This window comes from Accipiter gentilis, unplaced genomic scaffold (genome assembly GCF_929443795.1).
Source record: "Accipiter gentilis unplaced genomic scaffold, bAccGen1.1, whole genome shotgun sequence".
Classification (NCBI taxonomy): Eukaryota; Metazoa; Chordata; class Aves; order Accipitriformes; family Accipitridae; genus Astur; species Astur gentilis.
Window position 1 is genome coordinate 498,643 of NW_026061062.1, and position 22,996 is coordinate 521,638.

Below are 22,996 nucleotides of genomic sequence, written 5' to 3' on the forward strand. Positions count from 1 at the left end.
AAGAGTCATCTGATGTGGAAGAGGTGTTAACTGGGGTCAAAATACAGATTTTAATACCCATCTTATTTTAGTTCTAAGACTTGGCGATTGCCAGGTATCATCTTTTCGATTTCCCCAGGTCCACCCGCGAGCGAGGCCACAAGGGAGATTTCTTCCAGAGAGAGGATAGAGTTATTAAGTCTCAAGACCACGATTTGCTTTTCTCCTTCATGAAGAGGTGAGTGGGTCATATAGCATCACTAGTCACCCAAGCAGTTAAGCCTGAACTTTTCACCTGTCCTTTAATGCTGTCAACTCCAAGCTAAATTTTTCCTGTTATTAAGAGGGGACCAAAGATCATGTGAAGTATTATTATCCTTTCTACAAATACACCCCCATCTTGGAGCTTTAGCTACTAGAGAAGGTCTTGGGAGTTTGGGGTCAGAGGAGCTAGCTGCAAGTACAAACTTTCATACAGCTCTGTTTAGGATGTGTGATGTTTCTCTGGTTGTCTAAACCGGTCTAAATTTCCACAGGTGGTCCCAACTCTGGGTGGCTCTAACAAGGATCCTGGAACTCCAGTAAGTTCTAAACATCGTTTTATATTTTAAACATGATCCCAAGTTCCTTTTTGCACTTGTCTCTACGGTTTTGGCAGCTGACAGCCCCGAGGGGTGCTTGTACAAGTTTCTCCCGAAGGGCGAGTAAATTAATTCTTTTGTCCGTGAGGTGGATGGTTTGGTAACGTTATAATTCACAACGCTATAATTCCTTCTTTCAAATTTAAAAAAAATAATTGCCTTTTAAATCCATCCAATTGAATCTGCTAAAATGATTCTCGTTGTTCTACCTCTTTTCTCAAGTTTTGGTTAAATTCAATGTCAGTATTCTCCACGGAACTAGATTTTCATCTGACTTTGGAATCGGAAAGGCAGGCTGTTACCGAGGTTAAATTCTGTGTCTTTACAAAACTTTGAATCAGTTACAAAACTAGATTATTTTTTTTAATTCAAATTACAAAACCGGTTAATATCAAGATGAATAGTTCAAACAATAATTGTTTCATTTTGTTTATCTCATGTTTAGAACCCCTCAAAAAAACCCACATACACCCTCTAAACACACAAAAAGATTATTGCCCTCGACAATATTCCTAATAGCAACCCCAACATTATAAACTTTACACAACTGTTTTCCCAAATAGATAACGTGAAACTTACTTATAGATTTTCCGTTTTAAAGGGACAGTTTCTTTAGACTTCCAGTTTCTTGTTGGGTGCTTTCTTTATTCTCAAATAATGAAGCCAAGGTTCTTCTCCCAGACCTTTACTGCTACAAGTGTTGTTAAAATGACTCGATACGGTCCTTTCCACTTCTCGGTGATTTTATATATATTCAGTCTCCTGGTCGGAAGGGATGCGCTGCTACGTCCAGTTCTAAGGGTCCAGCTGTGGAGACATACTGACAAAGTTCTTGAAAAGAATTGCTTAAAGAAATCATAACACCTTTTAAAAACATATCTCCAAAGGCACTCAAGATACTCAGAACACAGGACTCTTGATATGGTCTTTCATACAACATTTCCTAAAGACTTGGCTTTTCTTTCTCTTCTGGCTATACTCCGATTCTTAATAGAGCCACGGGTAACGCTTTAACCCATGTGAGGAGTGAGGTTTCCTGACAAATTTTACTCGACAGTTGCTTAAGGATATAGTTCATTCTCTCTCTCTCTCTCTCTGCCCACACACTTGCTTGTGGTCTATGTGGGGTGTGATAGTCTCAATCCATAGATAATACTTGGCTCAACTTGTCTCATAATCTTTGCTATAAAATGAGGGCCATTGTCAGATGACATTCTTACAGGCACCCCATATTTTGGTATTATCTCTTTGAGCAAGACTTTGACTACTTCCCTTGCTTTGTTGGTGCGACAAGGGAAAGCCTTGGGCCACCCAGTAAAGATATCAACTAAAACTAGGACATATCCTTATTTTCAAGGCAATTCTATAAAATCAATTTGCTAATATTCTTCTAAAAAATTTCCTTATTTAATAATCCCAAAGATGATCTTATTACTGGTTCGGGGATAATTTTACATATACATTTCACATCCACTTATAATTGTTTAAACAATCTTTGTCATATTTCGCTTTCTGTTTCCCAGTATACTCTGTGATGTTCAATGGGGCATTTTCTCTTATTATTGTGGGTGGGACTATTATTCGACCTGTCGGTGTTACAGCCTATCCTGTTTCATTTTGTTAGCCTGCAATCTAATAATTAATTCTTCATCTTTTTCATTATAATTTGGAGTTTCTTTAGGCAATTTTATACCTTTCTCTGGAACTAGTGCTAGGATGCCTTTTTCTGCAGCCTCTTCAGCAGCTTTATCAGCCAGTCGGTTACCTGCGTTAGGACCGGTCTTACCTAACGGATGTGCTTTACAGTGCATCATCGTGACTGCTGTTGGTTTTTGAATGCTTTCTAACAATTTCAGTATTTGTTCTGCGTGCTGAACGGCGGTTCCTGGTGCAGATAACAGTCCTCTTTCTCCCCGTATCGCTCCATGCGCACGTACCACTCCAAAAGCATACTTTGAGTCTGTCCAAGTGTTGACTCGCTTTCCTTGACTTAGTTCCAGAGCTCAAGTAAGAGCTATCAATTCAGCCTTTTGGGCAGAGATCATCGAAGGCAAAGTTGGCAACGCAAGTACCTCCTCAGTAGTTATTGTCTATCTCGATAAAACGTTTTCCTTCACAGATGGAACCGCTTCCGTCGGCATATAGTTCCCAATCTGTTTCTTCTAGTGGCACATCTCAGAGATCCAGTCAGCTGGAGTACTCTTTCGATTGCCTGCAAGCAGTCACGTTCCAGTTCTCCTTTAACTCGGTCAGTTGTTGAAAACGCAACAGGGTTAACGGCGGTAGTAGTTTTTAGGTAAACATCATCTTGTTCCAGCAACAACACCACTTGGTATTTCAGCATTCTGCTAGGGGATAACCAGTGCCCCCCTTTCCGTTTTAGCACAACAGTTATCATATGGGAAACGTACAGTAATCCTTTCTCCTCAGGCGAACTTACGAGCTTCCTGGATCAGTAGCACAGTTGCAGCGACGGCTCTCGGACGACCAGAGCATCCCAGACTCACGTTATCCAATCGCTTTGAGAAGTAGGCCACAGCTCGCCCACTTGGCCCTAAATATTGGGCCAGGATACCCAGAGCTCTACCTCTTCTTTCACGAGCAGAAAGTTCAAGTGTCTCTTGTGAGATCTGGCAGACGCTAGGGCTGGCACCCCTATTACAGCCTGTTTCAATTCTTGGAAGGTAGCTTTCTCGGCATCGGTCCAATCCGTCGTTTGAGGTTTTGAGCTGCTCCTATAAAGGTCAGGCCAGCAAGCCACAATTTATAATCTACAGGTGACACCACTCGACCATTCCCGGAAATGCTTGTCATTCATTTTTTTAGTCTTAGGTTCAGGGAGACGACACATTGCCTCTTTTCTCTCAGTTCCCAATTGTCTCTGTCCTTTTAGGATTTTAAAACTCAAATTTAAGTTTCTTCTTTCTGGGTTATTTGGGTTTTTTTCTTTTGACACTCGATATCTACTGATTCCCAAAAAGTTCAAAAAGTTAAGAGTTAACTTTGTGCATTGTTCTTCCGTCTCAGCTACCATTAACAGATCGTCCATATATTTCAGCAAGATTTCTTGATTATTTTCTTTCTTCCAAATCTCTAATTCTCGTGCCAATTGATTTCCAAAAATGGTAAGACTATTCTTAAAGCCTTGAGGCAAGACTGTCCACGTATATCGTGTTTTTCTCCCAGTCTCAGGATTTTCCCATTCCAAAGCAAAAACCTCTTGACTATTGGGATCCAAGGGAATATAGAAAAAGGCATCTTTTCGGTCCAACACTGTGAACCATTCTCATTTCTCCGTTAGGGTTGTTAACAAAGTATAAGGATTTGCTACGACCGGATGAATACCTTGTACTATTTGATTTATTGCTCTGAGGAGGTCTTGAACTAATCTATCATCTTTTTCATCAGCCTTTTAAAAGGCAAGATCGGGGTGTTATATCTGGATTCACATTCTATTAACAATTTGTATCTTAAAAATTTTTGTATTACCATTACTAACTCTTTCCGACTTTCCGGTTTTAGGGGGTATTGTTTCATTCTTACCGGATTCGATCCTGGCTTTAAATCAACTCTCACAGGGTCTGCTTTTTGGATTTACCGGGAACGTCCCAGTCCAGACGATTGGAATGACAGCATTACACTTGGACCGGTATAATCTTCTGCTTTCGGTAAACATCCTGTTAACAACAAAGCCGCTGCTTCGATACGTTTAGTTTCTGGAATTAAAATTTTAAGCTCTCCATTTTTAAATTTAATTTCTGCCTCTAAGTTCTCAAATAGACCTCTCCTTAACAGGAGTTTAGGAGAATTTGGCACATACAAAAACTGCCGAGTGACCCATTGCTTTCCTAATTTCATTGTTAAAGATTTAAAGAAGGGTCTAGTTTCTCGTTCGCTTGTTGCACCAACACCACCAATTTCTTCAAAACTTAACTCTCCCTCTGAGGTATTTAAAACTGAAAAGGTGACTCTAGTGTCAACTCAAATTCAATTTTCTGTTCTCCCAGTTTAGCTGTAACCAGAGGTTCTGCTGGGAGACTCCCCTCCGGTCCCCGTCCGATACGTTCACTTAAAAAGAACAAATCTACATATGGCACTTTATTCCATTTACTCTCTCTCCTACAAAACAACAGTAATTGCAATATAGTATTGTAACTCAAAGTTCTGTTTGTTTACCATTTTTCCTGCAGTTCACCCCAACGTGCCAATAAACATCCCAGCGGTGACGTTTCTGGTAACTTTTCATCAGCAGTTCTATTTCCTGCACTCTTATTCTTAAACAATTTTGCTAATGCCATTATACTTATATACATTCAAATACCAAATACCAAACAAATGCAAACGACAGCTGTCCCAAATAATACACAAAGTCCAACCCAGCAATAGCTTTCGCTTATGACTTACGGGCAGACGCCTAGGCTTCCACTGCAGACGGCTACCCTCCAAGCCCCAACCCTGGGAAGCTTTCGCCGCGCCTCACGGGCAGGCTTTCCAAACAAATTCCAAAGAAGCAGCGCCTTACCTTTTTTCCAGGGAACGCTGCGAGGAGCTTTGCGTGTCGAGGGTGACGGTTCTCCCCGAGAATACCTCGGTGCCGGCCGGAGCTCGATCGACACGCCATCTCGTCCAGTCTCACTCGCAAGGTCCCATCTGGGTCGCCAAAACCGTTACCGAAATCCAGAATAAAACTCCTTAACGCCAACGTGAAGTTAAGAAGCAGGCACTTTGTTTATCGCAGCGCTGGGGACACGGGGGATCGCTCCTCCAAAGGCGTGTCCCACTTAATATCAAAATCCATCAGTTTTTACAGGCTTTTGCCGTCAGGTCATTGTTACCTAAGCTCCTTCCGTAAAAACGCATACTATGCTCGTTCTTAAATTTAACCGTTGTAACGATCGGTCCTGTGATTATATAACCTTATCAATATTCTTATTTTAAAACAATCATTGGTCAGTGACACTTGGCTCTACTGACTGGCATCGTCGATACTCAAATAGAGATGGGAAGGTTAAGGGGGTTTCCAAGCAGCAAACTGGTGTCCACGACGGTTTCCTTAGTTTCCTGAAACAGAACGTAGGAAAACCAGTAACTTCCTGGTGAGGTTTCTAGGGTTAGCTGTTTCAGACTTTAACAATATTACGGTTCCTAGCGTCACGCATAACACAGCTCCTAAAGTTTCTATGGCTACGTTTCAAACTTAACAATCCTATACGTTACGCTTCACAATTTTACTTCTTAATCAAACCTAACTCTTCTATGTGATTAAATGTTGATTTCTTTACCAGAACATTTGCAACAGCTGGAGCCCAGCAGGAACAGGGGGGGCACGGCCCGACCCCCCCCAGCCCCTCACCTCCTCCTCCTCCCCTGGGCTCCCTCACAGCCCCTCGCCCCGTGCAGAGGGAGCGCAAACGCAGCCCGGAGGGCAAAGGGGCCGGCCGGCCAGCGTCTATTCAGTCAGTCGCGCGCCTAGCGAGTCCTGCCAGCGAGTCTGCTCCGGGCCTCGGGGCGCCCCCCGGCGCTCCCCCTGCCCCTCGGACACCTCTGATAGCACATTTCCATACGTTCTGTATGGCACGTCGAAATATTTGGGTGGTTTTAATACTTTGTACCAGCTGTGGTTTGCTGCTAGGTGACTGTAAAAGTGAGATTTGGTAAATAATGGTTAGAAATCTTATACTAACGCTACAACTGAAACAACAGACAAAAGTATAGCCGAGCAATACTGAGGGAAGTGTTGGGGGTGAGGATGTGGAAGGCAAGTAGGAGGGTCAAGAAATGAGTGTAGTCTCAAATGAACAGAGAGCAGGGAGAAAAAGGCTTCAGTTGAGAACAAGAAGTGCTTGCCACCACACTCCCGCTTCATTGGCTTTCCTTCTGTATTTGTTATGAAAATGGTATCATAAGAAGGAAAATACTTATTAGGAATATTTTGACTTATGAAGTGGAAGTTGACATGCCTATAAAGAAGACAAGGCAAATTAGGTCAGGGCCTAGTTACACTTGAAAGTAAACAGCTGTTCTGACTGGGGAGAGTAGTTCATAGGACTACAGTCCTAATACCACCCCCCCACCCCCGCCAGCTTTTTGGAAAACGCCTAGAAAAAAAAGTTTGAAAAATGAGCTCATAGAGAAGGGGGGTGGGGGAGCCCACTAGGTGACTAAAAGCTACGTCTGTAGTTGGACAAAGCTACTCTGCGAGAGAGAAATCCATCTTCCCTCAGTGGCAGAGTAAAGGCAACAATTAGAAATCAGGAGTTGTAATAAGCTATCTTTTTAAAATCAAGTGTTGAGGCTGTCCTTTGAGCATTTCCTCATCCCATTCCAGCCAAAGTGGGTCAGATACCTTAAATAGTTCTAAGCGTCTCTTGACTAACCCAGCTAAGATTTGAAGCCGTCCATTTGTGAAGTAGGAAAATAGCCGGTTTGAATAATGCCATCATTAATCCCTGTAGCCTTAGGGTCTGGATATGGACTCTTTGACAAGCATGATGAGTTGTAGAGACCTTTTTAATGGGTGTCCCCCTTTTGCTACTAGTGTTTCTGTAGAGACCCTTGATCCATTAAGTACAGTTCTTACCTCCGGTGCCCCTCCTTTCTCTCTCCTGGTTTCAGCTGGTAATGCTCTGCCTGACTGGGCAGTGAGCTAGCGAAAGCAGATTTGAGCACCTTCTACAAGCAGAGCTTAACTTGTGCTGCTCTGCGTGCTGATGTACATCTCTTGGATTTAGATTAAACCAGATGTATGTAGAGCTAAGCCTCTGAGCTATAAAAGTGGAACGCTGTGTTAAGAGCACAAGGCTCTGCTAGCAACATTAGCTGCAGATTGGTTGATGTTTTCCTTCATCCTCTTCCATAGACAAAACCTGCTGAATTTACTGAAACAATGCTGAATTTACTGCAACAACTCTGTTTAACAGACCACTTTGTCCCTGCTCTGCAATCAACTCTAATGTCCTTTCAGAATCAGTAGAAGCACAGCCAATACATTGAACTAAAAGAAGCCAGTGTTAAATTGTCTTGTTTAATGTGATTGGGAAGCTGATGGGAATAACCTTAAGTCAAAAGTGCTGTGAAACTGAAATGGGTCCAAAAAAACTTGTGCTGTACATAGTGTCGCCCTTAGTGGATTTCAAACCTTTTCATTTCCTGGCGATCAGTTCCAACTGTCTAGCGCAATGCAAATAAGCTGTCTTCAGATAGCAGCAACTTGGATCTTTTCTTATATCCACAAGTGTTTTTTAAAGAAGTTGCTTCTAAGTTAGGTCAAGTTATCTAAAAACCATAAGCAGGATCTTTTTTCCCTCATTTATATTAATGCTGGGCAAAAGGGCAGAAGCTGATTTGGAAACCTGTAAGTGGAAGGGTGTTTTGCAGTAAGGTGGTGGTTGTTGTTTTGTTGGGTTTTGTTTTTCTCTTTTGTGGAGTCTTCGGTATTTTATTTTCTCCCCCAGTACTCCTAGGCTGCAGAACCAGCCTCCAAGGCACTATGGAATGACTTCTGCAATTAGCTTGGCTCCTCCTACGGATAGAGATTCCATTCATACTCAGAAGCTGCTTGAAGCGATGAAAGCATTGGGGGTATTTGAAGAGGAGGAAGAACTGAATCACAGGTATAACAAGACTGTAAAATTTGTTAATGTCCTGGGGTTTTTTTAGGGCAAACTTAACATGAGTTTTCTTTACAGGCTGGTCGTTCTTGGCAGACTGAATAACTTGGTCAAAGAATGGATTTCAGAACTTGGTGAGAGCCAGGTAAGGTTTTTTGATAGGTTCTTATCAAAACAGCTGAAGCCTTTTAGTTTCTTTCAAAGGCGATACTACTAGGATTTATGCTAAAGTTCAACATTTAACTTCCTTCTTAAGTATCAAGGAGATCTGTAGTAAAAGCCATTGAAATAATGTATAAAAGATCCTTTAGATGAAGACCTTCAAGTCCTTGGGGCACTGAATAAGTTTGTGAAGTGGCTCTGTCAGTTGACTTGTAGCGGTTAACAAAGCTGAAACAAGACATTGTGGGGGGAGACAGATGGTAACAGGGCAGTAAACTTGCCCCAGACAGCCTACAGCACTCAATCTAGTTTGAAATTATTACTCTAGACTTGCCTTTGGTATGGCTCTTAGATGGTGTTCATTTATGTGGGTCTGCTGCAGGGAAGACTGATAATAGGTCTTTGTTTAAACTGATGAAGCGACTGCTACAGTACTCACCTTTTTTGTTGTTGTTGTTGTTTGTGAGTTGCCAGCACTCCCTTCAGAAAAACAGAATCAGTCTATTAGACTAACAGCTCAGTATGGGAGGGAGAAGACATTGTTTATGGAGGCTGTTGTAGTCTTTCTAAGTAACTTCTATGCTAGTTAAACTTGCACGTAGGTCAACGTGTATCTTCTGTTCTCCAGAAAACTCTTTCTCTTCTACCCACAGAATCTTCCCCCTTCAGTAGTAGCAAATGTTGGTGGCAAAATATTTACATTTGGTTCTTACAGGCTTGGAGTACACACTAAAGGTAAACTTTTGGTGTCTGGTCATAGTTATAATGTTTGAAAGTGTCTTCCAACAGTAACAGAACAAATGGCATCTCTTTGCAGGTGCTGACATAGACGTGGCTTGTGTTGCTCCTAGACATGTAGAAAGATCAGATTTCTTTCAGTCGTTCTTTGAAAAACTGAAACGTCAGGAGGAAATAAAAAACCTAAGAGTAAGCAAGCTCTCTCCTTGATAGATTGTGCAACTCTGACAATAAAAATATTCCTGTTAAAGACTCCTATTGGTAGTGATTGTCTTGCAAACCAAAATGAAAAAGGGCCTTGTTTCTGAGCCCCTTCTAAAATACTGTCTACGCAGCATGAAAGTGTGGAAGTCAAGCTTTTGGTTCCCTTCCCCAGTGACTGTATGTCCGATCCGAATCTCTGTGGTTCACTTCTCCCCTACCCATGGTTTGGGAATGAGTGGGCTATAGTATCAAAAAGCAAGGTTGTGCCTAGGAGCCTTGCTTTCATCCTAGCTGTAGTAAGGGGCTTGGCAAGAAAGTAACTGCATGCAGGTAGAGGAAGGGGCAGCCTGAGAGCTAAGGAAGTTGAATGTGATGTGGAAAGGTTTCTGTCAGTACCTTTGCCATGGTGTTCCTTGGGTGTACTTTAGGACCTCGAATTCATTCTTCTCTGGTCCTGTTCTTCTCTGGCTACTCAGCCCAAGACTTTGTAGAAGAGATGCACAGTCAGCTTTGCATAAAGTCAATAGGAGCTGTGCTGTGAATGTACAAAACTGCCTTGTAAAATGACCCTCCGGTGCATATGCTGTGTACTTTGCATATAGAACCGAACTCCTGAGAAGTGTTTCTCTCAGGCTGGTCTTCCTTGTGCAGACATTTTGAAAGACTTCACGTGCATAGCTAATGAGCCTTTGTTTAGGTGACCGAAGACAGGGTCAGTGGGCTGTGGCACAGTTCTGACGAGTGGGCTACAAAATTGAAAACTGTCCCATAAGGTAGCTGATAGCATCTCAGGCATGGTAGAAAATAAAAATACAGGAGGCTAGTGCGCGCTGCAAACGCGGACAGAATGTTCTCGATTTCTCTGGATGTTAACCAGGAGTAAGATAGCTACAGAAATGTCTTGCTTTTCTTCCTCACCACCAAGGTAAGTACCTTACAACCTCTGATACTGATGGCTCATTGTGCACTGTTTGTTCATTACAATACGTGATCAGCCTCCGGATCTCTTGGCTAAATAACTTGTTAAAGCTAGTATTATACCGTCTTAGTGCTATACCGCTTGCAGCTTATGAACAATTCTTCTGGTTTGGAAGCAACTCAGTCTTTATACTGAGTAGTTAGCAGTGTAAATTCTGCATTTGATCGTAGTTCAGGAGAAACATTAAAGTAGCAAACCATGTTTTCTTACACAGTTATCCTCTCCTTTCCAGGCAGTTGAAGACACATATGTACCAGTTGTCAAGTTTGAGTTTGATGGCGTTGAGGTAAGCATTTTTTGGGTTTTTTTAAGTGAGTAAATTTTTTCTTGCTTTGGAATAGGATAACTTTTCCAGGGAGCTGTGACTGTGCTATTTTGGACCGCAAAGTATCCCAGGAGAAGACATTGCAGTAGAATGGGAGTTTGTAGGAAAATAAGCCCCTAGGGAGCCTAGCAGGCATGGGAGCATCAGGGACATCTTTTTCTAGGCCTGTGCTGTAGACCAGGGTAGCCTGCTTGAATAGCATTTATCCCTAGGATCATGCAGAGTGGGAGCAGAGGCGGTGTCCTTGCTCAGTCTTCTTAGCTCTGCCAAGCTAGGTATCTACAGAGGGATGTGTACAGTGTAGTTCACTGTACGAATCGTGTGAGCAGACTAAATGTTTTGCTGCACATCCAAAATGAAGTGGTCATGGGACAAACAATCTGGAACATGGAAAGTGAAAGTACTCATTTGACTCCCGCCTGGGTCTGTCAGCTGCAGGAATCCAGCTATCTTGAATACATCCTATACAATGAATCAAGACCTGCCTGCTGTAGTCCCTAAAGCAAGTTACTGCTTGGTATCACTATCACAAAGAGATTTATTCAGTGACCTTTTTGTGGCCTTCATCTGGTACAGACTTTCACAGGATAATCTTCTTGCCTCAGACTGTACTAAAAAGCAGATACTTCAGGATCAAAAGGGCTTACTGCATAAAGGAAATGCTCTCTCCTTTGCTGAAGTATAGTTGAGGTGACTGAACTTAAGTCTTAATTCTGTGAATAATTTTAAGTTCCCTTTTAATTGAAACTCTAAGTCTAGAGTAATCTTTTCCAACTTAAAATGCCCTCTTCCTTTCCCTAGCTTAAAAAGAAAGGGGTGATGCAGTGAAGGCTTTGTAAATAAAATTGGGAACTTCTAGAAATTGTATTGAATCTTCTGGCAAGTAAATCTCTTGGGAGATGTATCTATAGTCACATAATTCTAAATACAGATGTTAACCACTCTTTTTAGACTTGAGTAACTGTCCCCCACCAGTGTGCTGTTTGCAAACTGCGGGGCATTCTAACGGTTGGCACTTTTTCCCTCTTAAGATTGATCTCGTCTTTGCAAGACTGTCTGTGCCAATTGTTGCTGATAATCTTGATCTCAGAGACAACTCGTGTCTCAGAAGCCTGGATATAAGATGTATACGGAGCTTAAATGGTAAGCATATTTGCACATCTTTAACAAGAAAATGTTACTAAAGTTGGTATGGAATGCACGTTACACACCCCAAGTTTCTGTACAGGATGCAGAAACTGATCCCCTGTATACTTGAGATCTGAGGAGGTGGCGAGTGGGCTTAAATTCAGCTGTTTCAAGTTGTGTGTTTAGATAGACCTGTGTTTCATGTTTCTTCGATTGGGGGGTGTGTGGTGTTCCAGTTTGCCACAGAAACTGCTTCAGGTGAATAGGTAGAGCACTTGATAGAGAAGATTGTGTGGTAGTTCATTAAAAAAAAAAGGATATTTAAAATACCTGAAGCCGAAGTTGCTCACTGTTTAACGCTGACTGGTTTAATTGTTCCTGGCTGTCGAAAGAAACCTAGCTTTCGGAATCCTGTCAAAGGGCCTTACTGACAATTGTTGGCTGTAGTCTAAAGTATGAAAAAGCTGTTGAGGGTACCAGTTACCTGAGGTGATACGGAATGTGTAACCTCTAATTTGTTATGTTATGTGCCTGTAAGATTATGTGTAACCTCTGATTTTTAAGGTAATACAAAGCAAGTAATGCAAACTTGTTTTCATAGACTTGCAGGAGAAACTGTAAGCTATTGATCCAGTACAGCACAGAACTGACTCGTACCTGTTACCAGGAAGTGCTGTACTTCAACTGTTTTTTCTTACAGGCTGCAGAGTTACTGACGAAATCCTGCACCTAGTGCCAAATAAAGAGACCTTCCGGCTCACGCTCCGTGCAATTAAACTGTGGGCAAAACGTGAGTAATGTGATTGTTTGTGATCTTTAAACTTTCCAGAGGCACCTCGTGCTGAAAAAACAATGGCACTAGAAGTCCTTCATCTTTGGATAGCTGTTTAAATATCAGGTTTTAGTTCAAAACCTGTGTTTTAGTTTAGATTCAAGGACTGTCTGTGGGGTAGATTCTGTGTTTTTTTTTAATGGGGGTGGAGTGGGGAGATGAGGGGAGTGCCTACAAGACAAGGTGCTGCATTGCTTACCAGGAACCTGACTAGAAAGGATAAAAAGTGCCCAGTGAAGTATAAAAGCTTGATAGATAAGGAATAAGAAAATACCGTTTGCGCATGTGACTAGAGCAAGTGCTAGAAGAATGGCAGAACCTTCTTCTCAAGGGAAGTTGGAGCGAAGCAGTAGCTGTAGCAGTGCAGGCAAATTTCAGAGTAGCGGTATTTTGGGAAGTGGTGTGGTAACGATTCTTTTTCGCATCGCTGTAAGGACCAACAGTTTTGGCCTCGTTGTACTGCAGAAATAACTGACTTGGAGGCTGAAGGGTGCTAGGTATCCTATAGGTTGTGAAGGTGGTGCTGTAAATTTGAAGGACTATGCTTGGGCACGGGAAGACTACAGGGCAACGACAATGTCTGCATTGTAGGACGTGGCATTTACTCCAACGTGCTGGGATTTCTTGGTGGGGTTTCCTGTGCTGTGCTAGTAGCGAGAACGTGTCAACTCTATCCAAACGCTTTGTCTTCTACTCTGGTGAACAAGTTCTTCTTGGTTTTTTCAGAATGGTAAGAGCTATTGATGACTATTTTGATTTGCGTAAAGCAGTAACACTTTCTGAGGTGGTTCTTTATATAAGATTTAGACCAACACCATTCAGTCCTACCCTGAATTACATGGCAGAGTCAGTGCCTGGCTTTTCTTGTTTAGGGAGTGGCCAAGACCTGTATTGCTGAAACAACAGGAAGAGAGCAATCTTAATTTACCAGTATGGGACCCCAGGGTATGTAGACATGGAATTTTGAAGCCTTGAACCTTTCTTCTAAGCTAAGCTGCTGGTGCTGAGCACAATTGTTTTAACATCACAGGTGAACCCATCAGACCGATACCTCGTAATGCCTATCATCACCCCAGCCTATCCGCAGCAGAACTCTACGTACAACGTATCTACATCAACGTGAGCGGTAATGGTGGAGGAGTTCAGACATGGTAAAGTTCTTTCCATGCTTATTAACTGCTTAAAAGGTGTCATTCTTGCAATATGAAACCACATTACCTGACTTGGTTATATTCCGTGCGGTGTTGTGCCCTTTTAGGCAGAAGAGTTCTCTGGGAAGTCTACCTGTTGCAGGCAACAAGGGAGCAGTTTTACAATGAACTGTTGTAGTAGGCGTGTATTGTGTCAAGGGAATTCCTGCTTTTTGATCTGTCAATTACTGTTCAAAACCTTTCTCTTGTAAAGTTTCTATCACGCTCTGCTAGTCTTAAAAACAAAATGGTAGTAAGGTTTTCAACCTTAATTGTAGGTCTTGCAGTTACGAATGAGATTCTCCAAGGAAAATCAGACTGGTCAAAGCTCTTTGAACCACTGGACTTTTTTCAGAAATACAAGTATGTATGAAATCTGTTACCTGAACTTGAAATGATTGCCGTACTGGTTAGCATAGTGACTTTTAGCTTGCAGTCGAAATACAAGATGGCATTGATATGTTTGTTTTTCAGAAGCTGGAGGTAGTCATAGGAATTTTGGTAAGGATAAGTATAGGGAAGATAGAAAAACTGTTTGTGTTTTGCCACTGACACTGTTTTTATTAACAAAAATACCAGCTCTGATACTTAGAATGCAGCAGAACACGATTCTGAAGGATGTAATCAGTTTTTCTTCAGTTAATACTGTGCTGCCTGCAGGATATAATGTGTCTTGTCTGGAAGTCATTTTCTATACATTTAAGGCAGTTTTGGTTTCATTTGAAGGAATATCAAGTCCTGAGCTAGAATGTTACTTTTTCTTTTCTTCTAGACATTATATTGTGCTGACTGCTAGTGCCTCTACTAAAGAGCATCACTTAGAGTGGTAAGTCTTGCTTTGAGTGTGGGTTCAATACATCATTGACGCTCAGTTCAGTGTTGCGCTTCATTTGGTTAATACAGTTCACAAAACTAAAGTATTTGACTGTGCAGCTCGGCATGGAATACAGTAGGGAGGTAAGTAGACAGTTCCTCAGCAAAACTAAAAGCTTTCTTGTGAAGGGAAGTTAGCGTAAGTTATCTTGCTGTTTAAGAAGTTAAGCTAAAGACCTAAGTCATGATGAGAAGGAACAAAGAGGGTTAGCATGCGTATGCTCTGTGCCATCTGGAGAAGCAGACTCCTTAGGAGTCTAAGGAGACTACTTACCCAAGGCTACTTCAGTTAGGAAGATATTCTTTGTTGCAGAGACTGAAGTAAATGGGGATTACTTGATGTCATCAGATGTGTAGTGGACACTGGAGAGTTTGATCTTTTACTGACTTATAAAGCAGTGGTCTCCAAACTTTTGTGCACTCCTGTGAGCAAAACAAAAAAAAACAAGTAATTTTTGAACACATAGTTGCGGTCTATATCTACTTCTTTACAAGTTACGTACACATTACTGAAGTTCTAATCTTTTCTTCCCGGACCCAGTGGATTGTCTTGTGCACCCCCTGGGGTACATCCCCCTCCGACACTTTGAAGACGACTGTTGTAGAGCCTTAGAAGGCTTGGTTTCATAGCTTTTTTACTGGATGCAATATTTAATTTAGGACTAGATTGCACTCAACGCTAAGTTGCTCTGGTAATGTAGTCTGCCTGTTCCAGAGCCTACTTTTCTCCAGTGAAGTGAAACAAGGCTGTTTAATCGGGGTGAAACCTGACCGTCTGCACAGAGTACCTGAATGGTGATAAATAGTGTTTACTACGTTTTAATCTAGTAGTGTGCTCAGGCATCTTGTGTTTAGTGCTGGAAATGATCATCTCGGCATGCTTGGTAGTGGATAGGTAAATTGCAGGAGTGCTGATCTACTTTGTGAAAGGTAATGTGAGAACCCCTTCAACTGTGGTTAGAGAAAATGACTGCTGCTGACGTGGTATTTGTCACTGTCTCAAGGCAGACATGCCAGTAATAACTTGTTGAACCTGTGTGAATGGGGTGACTAACTGTGAGTCTTGAAATAAGGGGAAACGGTGAGGAATTAAGGTACTGTAATGTGTGTGGTGTTCTTTTTCTGAAGAAACGAGTGCTTTGCCTGCCTTGCTCAAGTAAGCAAGGAAAATAGCTGTGTGTACCAGACCCCTGTTCTGAGGGCACCTTGGTTATACTTCAGGGTTCGGCTTGCGGTCTAAGGCAAATGATTGAATTCTTGAGCTACCTCTGAAAGACACCTTATCTCCTGTTTAAAAACAGCTCTAGTAGGTAATACCTCTTACCTGAACTTGTTAATGTGTTCGCTTAAAAATCGTGTCAGCTACAGCTTGATGTCAGTCGCAGTTAGGTATACAACAAGGAGTTCTGGGCAGAGGGCTTAGAGCCAAATAGTTTTTAATGTGAGATGTTTTAAGTGGAGAAGGCTTATTGTATCTCACAATAAAGATGAGGAAAGTTCTGGCTGCAGTAAAAGCTGACGTTTTTGCAGTGACAGAAATGGCAGCAAACGGGGCTTAGTTTTGCATCTGGGAAAATGAAAACCAGAAGACAAACTTGCTTCCGTTTGCTATAAGAACAAGTTTAGTTCACCAACTCTTGAATGGATTTGGGAATAGATGGCACATCTCTGTTGTTCATCAACATAAGATACTTGTGAAGAACGTACAGAGTTCTGACTGCTTTCAAGGGTATCAGTGTTTTAGGTAGAAGGGTAAAATGCCAGTACTTCATTTAAAAGAATAGCCTTGGTGGTCATGATACATTTCTTGGGTAAGTCTCTGATGAGACTGTGTTGACTGGATCGTTTGTTTATTAAAGGAACGATATTTTTCAGTTTGGCTGGAAGAGGGTAAACTCTTTTCACAGATCAGTCTGCAAGAAGAATAGCATCTTTACTCAGGTGTAATGGAAGAGTTGTGCTTGAGCCTTTTCTAAACGGTTGTTCTCCTTGATCTTTGGGGTAAAAAGGAGCTTTGCTGCACTTCAAAATGCAGCCAGAGGTGCTGGGAATCTGCTTCTTGTTGACATTTTCATCATAGGTTATATGTTGAAGTGTTGTGTCTGACCTGTTAAGAGTACAAGTAAAACTTACTTACTGCCTCTGTCTTTGGAAACTTTGAAGCTCCAATGTCCCTGAAAACATCTCCAACTCCAGTGTGTGTGATATAAATATCTAGTATCTGCTGAGCTGAATGAAACTTACTACTTACTTACTGACTGGTTAGCATTTTTGGTATTAGCATTGTATTATAAGAAGGCAGATAACTACTGTGCTGGATACAGTCAAAAATGAGTAAATGTCTCTTGTTCTTATCAGGATTGGCCTTGTGGAATCTAAAATTCGTGTGCTGGTTGGAAACTTGGAGAGGAATGAATTTATATCTACTGCACATGTAAAGCCACAGTCTTTCCCTGGCAGCCGAGAACTTTGTAAACAGTGAGTTTCATTACTTTTCTGAACTAGAGTTTGGCCCATGTATTGTACCTCGTTTATATTCCTTCACCTCAGCTTACCTGTGAGAGATGTTCAGTTACGTACCTACTGTTTTGTAGGTAGGAGGTCTGGCGGGCAAGGTTCTGAGCATGTAGGATCTTTTTAAAGAAGGGAGAACTTGAGGGAGGAGTTCTCGGAGAACTTGAGTATGGGCTGACTCCAATCTTTAGCTGCTGCGTACAACTAAACTGTTTTGCTTAATCCCTTCTTGAGAGTAGATGCTAGCACCCAAATAACTGGCATCTGTGCATAAATGATAGATTTGTGACTCTGTCTTTTTAGGAGTGGATATGTGTCAATGTGGTTTCTTGGAATCGTGTTTAGGAAAGCGGAGAATGCAGAAAGTGTTAACGTTGATTTAACGTGCGTTATACAGTCATTCAAGGATACAGGTAAGCCTCTATTTTGCTCTAGTCTCGTAGGGTTTCGATTTTTAATTCTAGTGCAAGTTGCTTCACAAAGTGAATTGTGCTTCCTTCTGGTATTAGCTATTAGCTATTTCTGTAGAGCGTGACACGTAGAAGATTAGCCTTAGAAACATACTATTTTGACACTTTGGCAATGTAAGTCCACCTTGAAACAGAAGTGTGTACTACAGCCCTATGTACCATATCCCATATGTGAAATAACAGTTCTGCAGATCATAGTGAACGATCAGAAAGGAACTGCGATTCCTGAAGTGGACAGTCAGATGTGAAGCCAGGAGAGAGATGCCCGTTTACTGGGTGTAGCTACACTTGTCAAAAGCAGTTGTCAGTTACTGAACTTTGGAAGTGGGAATTAACTGTATCAGGCTCTAAAAGAAGTTGTGAATGCCTGCTGACAGTATTGTTTCCAAAATAACAGTTTCTGTACGATACCATCCCAGAACTTTGAAAGGCAGTGAGTGGTCACATTGTAATGACATGCAGTCTTGCACGTCAAGCTCCGTGTTCATCTTCCTTTATTCCTTTTGATAGTGTATTGGTTTTGTTTGGCAAGGTTTTGGTAGCGGGGGGGGGGGGGGGGGGGGGGTTACAGGGGTGGCTTCTGTAAGAAACTGCTGGAAGCTTCCCCTGTGGTCAAGAGAGAGCGAGCCCATATTTGCCGGCTCTGAGACAGACCCGCCGCCGGCCAAGGCCGAGCCAATCAGTGATAGTGGTAACGCCTCTGTGATAACATTTTTAAGAAGGAAAAAAAAGTTGGGACGGAGAGAAACTGCCGCCGGAGTGAGGAGTGAGAACATGTAAGAGAAACAAGCCTGCGGACACCAAGGTCAGTGAAGAAGGAGGGGGAGGAGATGCTCCAGGCGCCGGAGCGAAGATTCCCCTGCAGCCCGTGGTGAAGACCCTGGTGAGGCAGGCTGTCCCCCTGCAGTCCAGGGAGGTCCACGGTGGAGCAGATCTCCACCTGTAGCCCGTGGAGGACCCCACGCCGGAGCAGGTGGGTTCCCGAAGGAGGCTGTGACCCCGTGGGAACCCCGCGCTGGAGCAGGTTCCTGGCAGGACCTGCGGATCTGTGGAGAGAGGAGCCCACGGAGCAGGCTTTCTGGCAGGACTTGTGACCCCGTGGGGGACCCGTGCTGGAGCAGTGTGCTCCTGAAGGACCCATGCTGGAGCAGTTCGTGAAGAACTGCAGCCCGTGGGAATGGCCCACGTTGGAGGAGTTCGTGGAGGACTGTCTCCCGTGGGTGGGACCCCACGCTGGAGCAGGGGAAGAGTGTGATCAGCCCTCATCCTGAGGAGGTGAAGCGGCAGAAAATAACGTGTGATGACCATAAACCCCATCCCTGTCCCCCTGTGCCGCTGGGGGGGCTTGGTGGTGAAATCCGGGAGGGTAGTTGTGCCCGGGAAGAACGGAGGGGTGGTGGGAAGGTGTTCTGAGATTTCATTTTACTTCTCATTACCTTGCTCTGGTTGATTTGTAATAAATTGAGTATGTTTTGCAAATTCAGTCTGTTTTGCCCGTGACGGTAATAGTGAATGATCTCTCCTGTCCTAAGCTGGAAGACAGTGCAAGTACATAGAGACTGACTAAAGAAAACGCTGAAGTTTAAATTTGCGGTCTGAAGTTCAGCGGTCAAAATGAAGATCTCGTGCTAGATTGCCTGGGAGTTTGTTGTTTGGTAGAGCTGTGACAATGAGCTAAGAAGACAGACATTTGTCTTGCATGGGCTTTCTGGAAAGGAAATGTATAGTATTTTACAAACGAGCTTTTTATAACTCTAGCATCTGACTCTTACAGAAATGCTGCGCACCAGAAATCTAACGGTGCTAACAAGAGAGAGAAGCTACCTCGTGTAGCTGAGCCATCAGTGTCTAAGGGACTCTCCATTCCTGTTACTGATTCAAGTATGTATTGACGTGGTGGGTGGAATGCAGTCTTTAATTTCACGGCTGAACTCTAGAAGCGCGGTGTCTCTTACAGAAGTGGAGGCTACAGTTGCAATAAGAACATTGGGACCTCCAGTTGGTAGCACCATTCCAGGACGTAACACAGTTTCTCAACCAGGAGGACGTTTTGTCCAAGGACAGCATGAATTAAGTGGGACTGGAATTACAGATCCTAAGAACAGTGCACCTAAACGACCTTATTCAGTGACCACTGAAGGACCTCATTCACCTCCATCAGAAGAACGCCCCAAAACACTAGCAGATGGAGAAAAGGTAAGGAAGGGGGGCTAGGCCAGGGAGGGTTTGAAGTAGAATTAATTCTTGATGTACAATGCATGACATAACTGAGAAGAAATGCATATATACATCCCCAATGGATTCAGGAATCTAAATTTAAGCATAATGCTAGTTTTACTAGGATGTAGGTGTGAGAAATTGTCTTGAACGGACTGTATAGCTATTAAACAATTTTTTTTCCCTGAGATCTGGCACTAGTGACTGGTTTTGGTCTGGTGGCAGGCTCTCTAAATACTACTGTACTTGTATATTACTGCACTGACCCATTGCTCAATGAACTGGAAGCAGTTCTTCATTCAGAAAAAACCCAAATCTCAAAAGGAAGAGGACATGAATGTTATAAATGTAGACGTATGAGCTAATCTTGTTCTGGCAGATGATTTTCGAATGCCTCTTGATAGTTTTGCTGCTTTAGAAATCAGCAGCCTACTCAACAGGTTGTCCACTGCTGAAACGACCGTGTGGAGTTGCTTGTTAAATCTGGGTTTTGTGGGAGCTTTTGATTAATGCTTGATTTGTTTTCTTGCTATACATAACTCTCCTTAAACAGCTGTTTGTGTGGCTTGACCTCTGATTTGAGGCAAAGAACAACTAGAAAAAACTCCATTTTGACACTTGTAAAGAATCAGCTTGCAGAACTGTTACCTACTATTGAATACTTCAGGTACAGATTTCAAGGTTTGGGTAGTACGACTTCTTGCGAGGCTTGAGATTCCTGTGCGGTAAGGGGAGTGTTGTCTAAATGTTGTTTTAAGAATGGCCACTAACACAGTTAATGTGTTGACTGGAAGCTGTACTCAAATATGAAGGTAACTTCAGTATAGCAATTATTTTGAGTCTGTGTATTCTGTTCTTCTAGTTAACTGGCCAGGATTCAGCATTCAAAGGCGGCGGCAGTCCAGAAGATGTCAGCAGCAGATCTACAGACAATGTAATTAGGAAGGGGTTTTACTCGGTGGGCTAACTGAAAAGCTGAATGGACTCTGCTAGTGCCTAGACTACTTCACATCAATACTCTACGCGTTTATTGATGTAAACAAAAATATGCTTTTTAGTTTAACTTCTTTCAGCCTTCATTTCCCAAATATGTTCTTGTAAGAGTTATCCCTATTAGTCTTTTTAAAAGTCTTGACTGTCACTAGCTGAAACAGCTTTGGAAAAAGCCACAAAAACCAAGCTGCCCTGTGACTTGGATTCAGAATGTAGGTAAACAGGTTAACTAGTTACTGCAACCACATTGTGGTGTCAAGTGTGTCTGAACGTGCTTGTATTCATTTGTGCTTTCCTAGTGCATGTGCATATATTGTTCTTCTCCTAAACTATTTTCCCGGTTGGCACATACACTCCTGGGCATCTATCACAATGGTGCTCAGCTTCCTCAGCTAGCTAGTCCCCTGCCTAACACGGCCACGCGCTACACAAGTATTGCCTCCCATGGAGGCCCATAAATAATTGTGGTATTGAAGACAACGCAGCAGAGGATGCTACCAAGGTATGGAGATGATAGACGTGTCCCATGCCGTTGTATCTGATTTTTGTCTTGAGACTGCTCCAGCATGAGACTTGAGGGCTTTTTTTGTTGTCGCTGGGTAGGAAAGCTAAACTCGGAACACACAGCTTGAAGATGTACTTAAACATTGCAATAGCCAAGGCTGTTGTGGCACTGCTACCCACCTGCAAGGGAGAGTCTTGAAAGGAATTGGCATGCAGAGAGTGTTTTCAGATAAACCCTGAAAGCTGTTCTACGTGGTTACATGAAAACTTGTAGTAGTCTGAAGTTCCGGTTCTGTAAACTGGTAACACTGCTTACCCAGTTAAGTGCATGAGGGTTTTTTGAGGGGTGGGGAGAAATTCTGATCCCATGAAACAAATGTTGTGCTCTCTCTCTATTGTAACTTCTTTATAACTTGGTGTTTTTGTAAATGAAGTTGTATGTTTTTCCAGAGAATTTTCGTATGTACTGTAAAATACTGTCTTCCAAAAAGATTTTTTTTAAATTATTATTAATTTTTTTTAATGCACGTGGGATCTGCTTAAAAACCTCAAACAAGTAAACCAAATGTAAGGCGGGCAGGGCAGTGCCAGAAAAAGTATGTTCTACAAAATGATGATGTCATGGTAGAGTAAATTTGAGGAGACTAGGAACACTGCTTTCCTGCTTCTAGTATTTCCAGGTTTTGAATTAACACCCTCTGAATAGTGCAGCTTGCAAACTGCGCTGACAGCTGAAGTCCCATTTTGCTGTGCGGACAACAGATACCCCTGACTTCTTTTAAAATTAGTTGCTTGGCTTAAACCGCAATTCTGAGCTCTGATCATTTTAAGCATCCACCTCAAACCCTAGTGACAAGACCGAAGGGGCATGTAGCTACCTTGCACGGTCTTCATTCTCCAGCATTCCCCCTACTGCTGGTATTCCAAACTTGTGGAGAAAGCATGACCATGACCGTATACTTACCTTTTTTCCTTATTACCTCTGGTTTCCAGCTTGCTTCAAGTGCAATTCATCTCTTAGAAAATGTGCCTTAGTGGGTTTGAGAGGTCTTATTCCTCCTTATCCCCTCGAAAAAACCCCAAAACTTAAGAGTGCAAGGCTTACGTTTACTCACAGGTTAAAATTAAGAAAGAGAACCTATGTTACTTCAGTGGCTTTTAGCAGAGCTACACCCTGAGTTTATAAAATGGTTACCTTGGTTTTGTGACCTGGGTTAAAACCATGGTCTTTCAATACTGTCAAGTCTGTGTACTAGTTACAGTAGGTATACAACTTCAGCACTTGTGTAAATAAAACTCCATCGTTAATTTGAAGGAATTAAAGCTGAAGTAGGTGATAAGATAAACGGCAAAGCAACTATGAAAAGTGTTTTGTAATGGTCTACAAGCCTGTAATATTACCATGCTTTTAAACAAATTCTTCCACTTGACCTGTTAAAGGCTGTTGTGCCCTTAACCTCTAGTCAGCACATGCATTTCTGCAGCTGGTCTCAAACTAACCTAGCTAATTGATATCAAAGTATATGCCTGTACATGGATTTATTTTTTTTAACTCTTGCTTTGCAGAATTATCTTCTAATTGTGCTTTGTTGTTGTTGTTGTTGTTTTTCCCCCCCTCACTCTTAGGGTGTTAAGAA

General features: G+C 42.4%; 1 long non-coding RNA gene and 1 pseudogene across 1 annotated transcript; both read left to right on the forward strand.

Annotated features, from left to right (window-relative positions):
- The first annotated feature begins 180 nt into the window (after positions 1 to 180).
- Positions 181 to 5,429, forward strand: LOC126037364 (uncharacterized). The gene is made up of 5 exons (XR_007505640.1): positions 181 to 217; positions 516 to 560; positions 4,143 to 4,288; positions 4,811 to 4,854; positions 5,154 to 5,429. It is a non-coding gene; the product is annotated as an uncharacterized LOC126037364 (long non-coding RNA).
- Positions 5,430 to 8,099: 2,670 nt separating this feature from the next.
- On the forward strand, positions 8,100 to 19,501 carry LOC126037360 (poly(A) polymerase gamma-like; annotated as a pseudogene).
- The last annotated feature ends 3,495 nt before the right edge of the window (positions 19,502 to 22,996 follow it).